We start from the raw sequence: 10,730 nt of genomic DNA, 5'->3' as shown, positions 1-10,730 counted from the left end.
AGTTTTTTATAAGAATTAAGTCTGTTCACAGTGAGAAATTATGGAAATTATATATTTTTTAAAGGTAACACATTTTCTTTGTACATCTAAGCATTCATCCTGTCTGGAGAACTGCAGAGAGTTGCAAGTGCAAGGTAAAATATGTGGAACACAGGAGCCTGACTCTGCAGTAATGAAACTGCTGGGCTGCTGAATTACTCCTTGGCTGGAAATACTCTTTGGGGCACTGTAAAAATTATAAATTATAACCACAGCAGAAGCAATATGTGTAAGGCGAACTTTGAGCTATGTACCACATTTGACATGCAGAGGATGGTGCATTACCATGCCTTGCTAAACACTCTTGAGTCTCTGTTCACAGCTCTGCTTAGCTACTGGCCACATGAAGAGGTAAGGAAGCAGTAACCTAGGGAACATGAGTGCACAGGCTGCACAGAATAGTACCCAGGTCTTTGCCTCTTCAGTGTGACATGCATTGACAAGGTGAAGGCCAACACATGCCTCCATTTGCAATTAAATTAACTGCAGGGAAGTTATAACAATATTACATATTTGAATCTCCTTTATTCAAATACAGTTCAATACCAGACAGGCAAGCATACTTTCCTCTGATAAAAACCCTCAAACTTTGTTTGCTAGAAATACTATATTCCCAAATTTTGTTTACCTAATTTAATTTTAAAGTTTTCATATATCTATATCTATATATCTATATCTATATCTATATATATAGATAGATATGTATGTATATATTATATGTATAGGCAGAAAAGCTGTAACTCCTTTTTATATCCGAAATGAGAAGATATATGCTAAAAATTTAAATACCTGTTGAAGAGCTACAGCCTACATTGGACCTGTTGCCTAACACTGGAAATTCCTACATTTATGTTTTAAAGTAGTTTAAGAACCTTAAATGTCTACTCAAAACTGCCTAGATCTAGGGAGCCCTAAACAGATAAGGCTCTGGTTTATGACTCAGCACTGTCAGAATGTAAAAATGTAATGGTTTAAGAATTGTATTCTCCCATTAAGTACTCCCACTAAAACCATGCACAGCTTGTTCCCCCCTTCCCTCTTCCCTCCAGTGGACTGGAGGTGCAGAAGGCAAAGGGCATGGGTTGAGATAAGAACAATTTATGGGCAACATCAACGCCATAGGAAAAAGAATGGTAACTGCAGCAGTACTAATGACAGAGGATATAAGAGAGAGGAGAAAATTCACACAGTAACCTCCTGGACAACAGAGATACTGAACAGCTCTCCTTGCCATCCTTACTCAGCAGGAATGGAAGCCCTCCTCCCTGGAAGAGATTCCCTTCTCCCTGCTCCCAGCAATGATATGAGGTTCTATAGAAAACCACTGGGTCCTGGCTAGAACCAGGACAAAAACCAAGATGTCTTCCTCTCTAAATTGCCCTTTTGAGACTGATTCATCTGGCTTCTCAGATAATGTCTGTTGGGTTGAGCCTCCTGAAAACTATTGGTGGAAGAGGTCATCTCCACTTTTTGCACAGCAAGGTATTGATTAGGGCATGCACCTATGCCCCTAGAAGACCTTGTGTGAGTTTGCACGCTGCTGTAGGGATCTGAGCCCATATCACCAGAGCTATCTGTTAATCAATAGACTGGTTTGATATTCAAACCAGGTCTTCTTAAGTTCATCTGTTTAAAAAATATTCTGCTTACATAAAATTGCTGCAGTATTTATGGAGCACTGGCTGGAATTTCATTCTTTCTCACTCTAGCTTGCTAATTACCACCAGCCTATGACTAAATTCAGCATTTCATACTGAAGAGGCGGTTCCGCTTGCTCAGCATGTCTTAACACATCAAGCATACATCAAGCTTATGGTCTTTATTAAGTATCTCCTTTTCTAGAAATCTGAACACAGAATACTTGATGTGAGATTTGGTGACCAAAGATAGGCATGTAAACTACCTTTGTCAGAGACAAACAAAGACTTTTAGTGGAAGATGCCTTCCTACATTTAGGTGGCCATCTGTATTTGGTCAAAATTTCACTCAAAAATTTCACTCTAATTTCTTTGACTGTAAAGAGTGTCTGTAAGGATAAATTCAGCTGTAGGTCACCAGCTTGCAGATGTCTGAAATTTGATGAGGAAGTTTCAATCACTTTCAGTATCAATTTGTTTTTTTTCTAGAACAAATCTTAACACCAGTATGGAAAGTATTTTCTTGAATAACTTGAGCAATTATAAACAGTGGTCAAGGAATTGGGTTTGGAAGCAGATTTCTATTATCAAGTTTCTTCATACATTCTTCATACATTTTGTCTTGCACAAGAAAGGACAGCTGTTGCTTTTTTCCTTATCAAGTTTAATGTATCAGTTCCTGAAATGAAAATTTGCTTTCTCAATAAGTTTATGTGCCTCTCTTTAAGTGCTCCTGGTGTGGTGGTGGCAGAGTTGGGCTATGTCAATAGAGGCCAGAACCTGCCCTGTGTCAGATAAAAGCTAGTTTCAGATAGCTCAAATAAACCCACTGAAGGGCAGAGCTGGTCCCCTCAGCCAGGATGGTGGCACCTCAGAGGAAAACGTATTAAGAAAGACCTAAATGCTGCACAACAGTTGATGAATGAGGAATAACACATGAGAATCATCTCTTGGACACCAAAGTGAAATAAGAAGGAAGAGGTGCTCCAGGCACTAGAGCAGAAACTCCTCTGCAATCATGGTGGATCAGGTTGTCCTCCTGGAGCCCATGGAGGACTGCAGGGGAATATCCTCACTGCTGACTGTGGAGAACACCATGCAGGAGCATGTCGACGTCCTGTGCAGAAGATCCTCCACTGGAACAGATTTTCTGGTAGGAAGTGGAGCCCTAGGGTGGCCACACAGGATCAGTCTATTCCTGGTGGGCTATAACCCATGGTAGTGAGCCCATACTAGAGCAGCTCTTGAAGAGATGCAGTCTGTGGGAAGGACTCCTACTGGAGAAATTCTTGAAGGACTGTATACCATGGAAGAGCCCTCACACTGGAGCAGAGTAAGAGTGTGTGGAAGAAGAGAGATGAAGACAAAGCATTTTGAGCAACCCCTGTTCCTCATTCTCCTGCACTGCTCAGATTAGGGAAAAAATGGATAGAACAGTTGAGAATGAAGCAGTGAGGCTGAGTCTAGGAAGAAGAGAGTAGGGAGAACATTATTTTAGTGTTTGTGTTAGTTCCTAACTCAATTTTTAACTGAAAATAAGTTTTATTCTGCACGTTTGATCTGTTTTGCCTGTGTAGTTCATGGGTGATCTTTCTATCTCAACCCACATTTCTGTCTTATTTTGTCCTCATCCTGTTGAAGAGGTAAACTAATCACACACTCAAAAAATGCCAGGAGAGATGGTATCTTTCTTTATTCTCCTCACAAGACTAATGAAATTTTGTCTTAAAGATGAAGTTCAGAGAGATGCATGGATTAATCTGTTTTATCTGTTGAGTACCACTTGAAATCTCTTTGCTGTTAGGACAGAGTTGTCATTGCTGCTGTAATCTTCCAGCTATTAAGGGAGGCATGTTGGCCACAAGCCACTGTTTAAGAGAAAGGTAGAAAGATATAAAGCCAAATAATGACAATATTTAGGGTGGAGATGTGGTTCTCTTTTGTATAGAGGAATATTAATTCCACTAACTGCAATACCATGATGATACCTTACAGGCACAATTGGATTCTATGGTTGTAAGCAATCCCTTAAATGTGCATTGACAGCATTGATGAATATTTATAAGAAAGGATAGATAAAAATAATAGTAAAGTAGGCTCTAGAATCTGATATTATGCTTTTCCTCTGAATGTGTGTTCAGTGCTGCTTTCTCCCCTACATTTTGATTTCTGAACTAAAAAAAAACAAAACAAAAACCAAAAAACAAAACAAGCAGTAGAAAAGAAATTGCAACTGAATGTTGTTTCCCTTCCGTACTTTTCTTCTATGCTTAGATGAGAGCTGAGATAACATAACAGGAAAATCCTATCTAAACATGTTTGTCTCTTCACAGAGCAGAATTCCTTAGAAATTGAATAATTAGCTATGTAAATACAATTGATAGAGCTACACACTTAAATATGAGGCTTAATGACTTAAGATAATTGTGAAAGAGACCTGGCTCAGTGTTAAAACACAACTGGATCCTCAGCTGGTGGAAATCAACTGTGTTGTGTTGGGTGAAGTGAAGCAATGCCAGTGTTCACTAACTAAAGCTCAAGTTCTTTATATTTACCTAAAGATTTACTTTAATAAGGTTCCTTTGTCATGCTCACAGGCATGGGTACTCATGCCTAATGTGGGCACTGCTGCGTAAAGGATGTGTCGTGCCATTCAATGAAATGTTTAAATGAACCACCTGCAGCCCACTGCTAGTTAGCAAGGCAGGTGGAGTGCAGAATCCCACAAGGAAGGTTGCCCAGCTTTTCCATCACCCAACAAAACAGGTTCTACTATGCAGGTTTCTGTGTTACCATTGCTGAGATATGGTTTACACACTTACTGCACAATCACTGCTTCCAATACTTCAAAATTTCAAACTGCTTTGAGGGCACTTGGAGCTGATGAGAAGTGAAATATAAAACCAAATTCTATTCAGGTTATGAAACTGTGAGCTATACTTGACAGTGTAGAACAAAATATTTTCCTATATCTTGTGACTAATTCATATGAGAAGCTTTTGTTCTCATACAAAGTAATTTAGTTCTGGGGGAAGAACAGAAGCAATGATCATCTGTCCAGGATAAGAATTAATAGGGCCAGTATTGATTAGCTACAGTTCTTTACATAGAGCTCTGGTCAGAGTTAAATGTAACATTTCTTCACATCTGCCTTTGATTTTTCTCTAGAGGATTTCATCTTAAGATGTGTCAGTGGTAGGATTCTAGTTATCTAGTTCTATCCATCACTAAGAGGGAAAAAAAGGCAAGAAAGAAATAAAAGGAGCAGCCCAAAACCAACTAGATAAATAAAATTACTGGGGATAAAAGGAATACATCTGTTCATATGCAAAAGTCAGAAGTGGAATGTCTGGTACTCTCCACTCATAAAGATTCGCATACTTGTTCTGTGTATACGTGCACCCTGCTAAGAAGAAAAAGATTAAAGTACAAATTCCAAATGCATCCATGTATCATTATTGTCACAGAGAATGTTTCATAATCACATCAGTGTTACTGAGCAGGATTTTTCCCTTACTTTTTTTTATTCTATGAATAAGAGGAAGTAGTTTTTATAAGGTGCTCCTGTTGTCCTGGAAATTATATTGCATGTGCAGCATTGGAATTAATAGCCACTTAAAAACGTATTCCCATTTCCCAGAAGTCAAATTGAGTTTTGATGATGTTTCACTGGAGGCAGAACCAGCTCCTGAATAAACCATAAGGGAAAAGAATAAAATAAGTGGGATGCATGGGGTTACGCTGTCACTCTGACTAGCCAAATATTTTGTTTTAAATCAAGGGAAATAAAAAGGACTCGTAGAAGGCAAAAAACCTAGGGTCTTTTATGGTGAAATTATTCAAAAATCTTCTCCCATTATCAAGTAACTAGGAAAGCCAAAACTCCTAATTTGAGCCAGAATTAAGTTCATGGGCATATTTAAAAGTGCAAACAAAGACAGACTAGACTATGCTCTTATTCAACTTTAATTTCAACTGAAGACTCAAGCAACTGCAAAAAATGGTCTCATTTTAAATTCTCTTGAAGTTTCCTAAAACAAGCTCTGCTTTTCAGAATGGTTTTATCTGGAGTTATCAGCGGATCAAGACAGGGATAGAAGGGCTGCTGCCTTGCCTGTATATGATGCCACTGGTAAAGTTTGTTTAGAGGAAAACTGCGCAGCAGATTTATTGTTTTGTTAGCACTATATTCAATTGTATGGGAAGATAAGGCTGAACTCATCTCAAGCTGAAGAATTTAGATATAAAATATAGGTGTAAAGAATAAAAAAGATGTTTTTCACCCTTTTACTTTGCTAGAAAACAAGACTGGTTCTTGAGACTGGTTCTCACAAAAAAAAAAAAAAAAATTAAGGGGTTGTCACACCAGTTTCAAGGGACTAACACAACAGCTGTGGCTCAGCATTGTATCTTGTGCAGAGAAATGGGCCAACTACATCTCACCCCGAGTCTAGACATACACTGCCAGTGAAAATCCTGCCTGCTGCAGAGCCCAGGGAATCACACTGCTGCTAGAGATGTAAGTTTTTTAGCCAGAATTCACTAGAAATTGAACACAAACCCATGTGTATTCTTGAGAATCTCACTTTGGACGTTCAATTTTAACAATACCGTCAGCCAGCAGAGATATATCAATAAATATAATTTTGAAAACAACCTCACATATGTAACTGGCTACAGTAAGTCATCAATGCCATAAAGATAAATCCAAAATACACTAACTATTACCACAATTTCAGGGTATTTCAAAGTAACTAATAAAATGCAAAACATCTGTTTCATTATTGTTGGAAAATAAATAAGGTTGCAATTGGCATAATCAGAAGTAAGTGTTGGTACAGAAATGTGGTATTTTACATGAAATGCTGGCAGATTTATGGTAATATGTCTTGAAAAATATAACAAATATATTCTATTTACCTTCTTTTATCTGGGGTTGTACTACTTGAAAGACATTAATGAGTTTTAGTTAGAAACTAAGACAGTGTGATCCAAGACATGTTAAAATGAATTGATTACACTCCATTTCAGGTATTCAGCTCAACCCAGATTTCAGTGTCTGGACTTCCTCTAAAACAAAGGGTGTCAGACAATGTCAGACAATTATACAAGATATTGCTTAATGTGAATATAAGTAATATTAATATATTGGAGGCTTACTGACTTCTTATAGACATTTGTGTTGATCAGATTGGTAAGAACTGAATTGGCTTAAAGGTCTAAGCAGTTTCTTCATGTTAGACTTAAGGTGTTGGAAGAGATAGATGGATGCTCTAAAGGGTCAGAGTACTGGTTATTATTTAAAACTCTATGTGAAATGCAGTTCCTATGCCCAAACATGCAAGAAAGCTGCACACTGCTGGTCAGGTCAAGGGAGAAGATTCTGGTATGGGAATTGCTCTTTAAGAAATTTTGTGTTATCAAAATCAAACAATTCTAGGCAGAAAGAATTCTTTTCTTCTCCTCTCCCTCTTCTTCTGAGAAAGAGGGTGATTGTAATATCTTTAGCTCTATTATAGCTTGTTTTTGATTGAAAATAATCTTTGCTGAATTCCAAATGTCTTGTGAAATGCACCCAGGACTACTAATAACAGTCACCAAGGATACACAGAGATTTAATGCAGTGTTTGCAGAGCTGGGAGTAATGGCTGTCAGACTGAGCTAGTGGAGTTACAGTACTTCATTAGCTCCTTTGGAACAGCAGCAATTTTAGAACAGAAGGTATCTACACTCTAAACACTTCCCAAATCTTTCTACCTCACTACCTTTTAAAATTTATTTAAGTGAGAATTCTTAAAGAGACAAAGGTGAAATAGAGGATAATTACAATTAGATATATATTTATTATTTGTAAAAGGAAGACATGCATATAAAAACAGGATTTTTAAGGTTGGTAAAGACCTTTCAGATTATTGAGTCCAGCTGTCACCTAACACTGCTAAAACATGTCCCTAAACACCACATCTGCATGTTTTCTTATCTACAAACCCCTTTGAAAGATTGTATCTATATCTATAGCAGAATGTGATTGTTTCTATATTTTATCAGTTTTTAGCACTTATAGCACTAAGGAAGATCGGTTGAATTCTTTGTATGGCAGTAATAGGAAAAAAAAATAAATGGAAGGGATTGCAATTTTGTAGTACTGTGGTTTTCTTTCACCTTGCTTGCAAAATCAGTTTTTGGGACATTTGACAGTTTGTGCTGTATAATTCATCTGGTGAACTCTGTGTAGGGTAATTTGTTGGAATACAATAGTGCAACACTGTGTTACTCAGATATTCTTTATAACAGAACAGTTATTGACCATCTGGATGTTTACAGGTAGTAAGTAGAAAAATATATAACAAGTTTTACATAGTTTTTTGTTTTTATTTGTAGTATATTGCTTTCCAAAGGAGACAGAAAAGTAGAGAAGCAAATTAAAGATATCAGTCCTGATAATCACAAGGATGGGTCTGTCTCTTTTTATCTTTCATGCTAACAGCACAAAAGTGTGTTTGTTTATTTGTGTCTGGTGCAGTGAAGGATCAGGGCACTCATGGCAAGTGTGATTTAAACTGTCCCAGCTTGTCTGTGAGCCATCATTCTGGGTACAGGCAGAAGTGATCTTAACAGAGAATCAAAGAATGATAAATGGTTTGGGTTGGAATTGACCTTAATGATCATTTAATTCCAGACCCTGCAGAGACATCTTCCCCTAGACCAGGCTGCTCAGAGCTACATCCAGCCTGGCTTTTAACACTTCCAGAGATGAGGCATCTAGAGCTTCTCTGGGCAGCCTGTTCTGGTGCCTCACCAACCTCACAATAATGAACTTCTTCCTATATCTACTCTCAACCTTGCAGTTTAGAGAGTTTTCAAACTCTCTTGAAGTTTGAATCCATTCCTTCTTGTCCTATCATAACCTGCACTTACAATAAGTCTTTATCACTCTTACAGGCTCCCTTCAGGTGCTGGAAGACTTCAGTTAAGCCATACATAATCTCCCAACTGAACAATCTCAGTTCTCTGAGCCTTTCCTCACAGGAGAGGTGCTCCATCCCTCTAATCATCTTGGTGGCCCTCCTCTAGACTCTAACAGGTTTGTTTTTTTTTTTGTGCTAAGAGTCCCAGAGCTGATGCAGCACTGCAGGTGGGTCTCACCAGAGCAGAGCAGAGGGGCAGAATCCCCTCCCTCCCCTGCTGCCCACTGCTCTGGATGCAGCCCAGGACAGGTTTGGCTTTCTGGGCTGTGAGTGCCCATGGCTGGGTCATGTCCAGCCCCTCATCCACCAGCACTCCCAAGTGCTCAGCAGGGCTGCTCTGATCTGCTCATCCCCCAGCCTGTGCTGACACCAGGGACTGCCCTGACCCAGGTGCAGCACCTTGCACTTGGTCTCGTTAAACCTCACCAGATCCCCATGCACCCACATCTTGAGCTTGCCCAGGTCCCTCTGGATGGCATCCTGTCCTACAGGTGTGCCAACTGCACTGTTCAGCTTGGTGACATCTAAAAATGTGCTCAGGGTGTACATCATGGGTGGCTGGGGAATCAGTTTGCTAGGATCAAACTGGAGAATAAGATGCAGAAAGAAAAATGTAATTTAATGGAATTTCAGAGTTTCAATACAGGGTTTCCCGAATAAGAAAGATTTAAGGGAAACAGCCTGCCTGCCTTCCTCACTGGTCCCAATCTTAGTCCCATAAGAGTACAGTGATAGATGGCATATTTTCTGTAGTGGAAAAAAGAAGACAGGAATCATGAATTGGTTAGATATATAAAGCTTTTGTAATGTAATTTCACTTACTTCCACTGATTAGTGTTTGGCAAAACTCAAAAGGTTAAGTGCTTGCATTGAGGTCATTCACCCTTTCCCTAAACCCTTACTGACTTCTTAGCTGTCCCCCACCTATTCTCAAGTTCTTTTCTGCTTTTCAGTGCTTGATCTCTCCAAAAGACAACAAAACCAGATAGCAACTTCTGCATTTACTTTCACAGTGATGCACAAAGTGTGTGGGACTAAGATCAAAGAAAGGATTTGCGTTGATGGGATTTCAGGATAGCAAGTCTTGGGCTTATGCACAAATATTGTCAGTGCTCTGTTTTTCCTATCACTGTCAGCCAGATTCACTGCAATTTATTTACTGTACAGTAAAACTAGGAATCACAGAGATTAAAAACTATTGCTTTCAAGTCTTGATATCCCACTCATTTCCTGTCAGCCTGCTGATATAACTGATCCAGAAGGTGCTTTTCATTAAGAACTACAGTAAGAAAATCTCTTAACATTGGATTTGAATTTTCATGGTAAACATTAGATTGGGTAACCTCCATTACATGCCACCCATCAAGGAAAATACACTGTGGTTGTGTCTTAGCAGATGTCTAGTAGCAAATATCACTCATTTCTGTGGCAATCTTCTTGTGTTAGCCTTCTTGAGACCACAGAGGAGATTAGGATTTAGAACAAAACACTTTTTCAATCTACTTTGTAGACAGACTTCCACAAAAGTCCTTACAGACGTTCTTTTATTCAGTTGTCAGTTGCTTTTAAGTAATTTTAAAAAGTAATGATGAGGATTTGTGTCTCTCTCTCTTCTTACAGTGACTTTAAGCAAAGCTCAAAAAGCCTTGATTTGAACAAACAGATCAGGTTTAAATGCACAGCAAGAACAGACATTTTAATTGTGATCTTGAAGAAGTTATTTGTACAAAGATTACAAAGATTGTTAAAGAAACCTCTACCAATGGCTTCTAGATTTCAATCTAGGTCCCCATTTCTGTTGAAGTTAATTGAAAAGGGATTTCAGGACTTTACTCCTATCTTTTCATTAGGCGATACTAAATTTGGCATTCCTAGCTTGAGGGCCTTTCTCCATTATTTATAGATCTGGTAGCCTTGCAGAGACTGGATGGATGGACTTCCATAAGCATAACTCTTTCCTTCCCAGAATTAGAAAGCCTAAATGGTCATGTTTTACATTTGACATGTAAAGTCAGTCTGGTTTTATGTCATTGGTAAAAATAATTTTATAGTGCAAAGTTGAGGAAAATTTGACCTTTCCTATATT

Source organism: Erithacus rubecula (genome assembly GCF_903797595.1).
Source record: "Erithacus rubecula genome assembly, chromosome: 1".
NCBI classification, from domain to species: Eukaryota; Metazoa; Chordata; class Aves; order Passeriformes; family Muscicapidae; genus Erithacus; species Erithacus rubecula.
The sequence above is the reverse complement of the archived record's forward strand: the minus strand, read 5'-3'. Positions refer to the sequence as shown.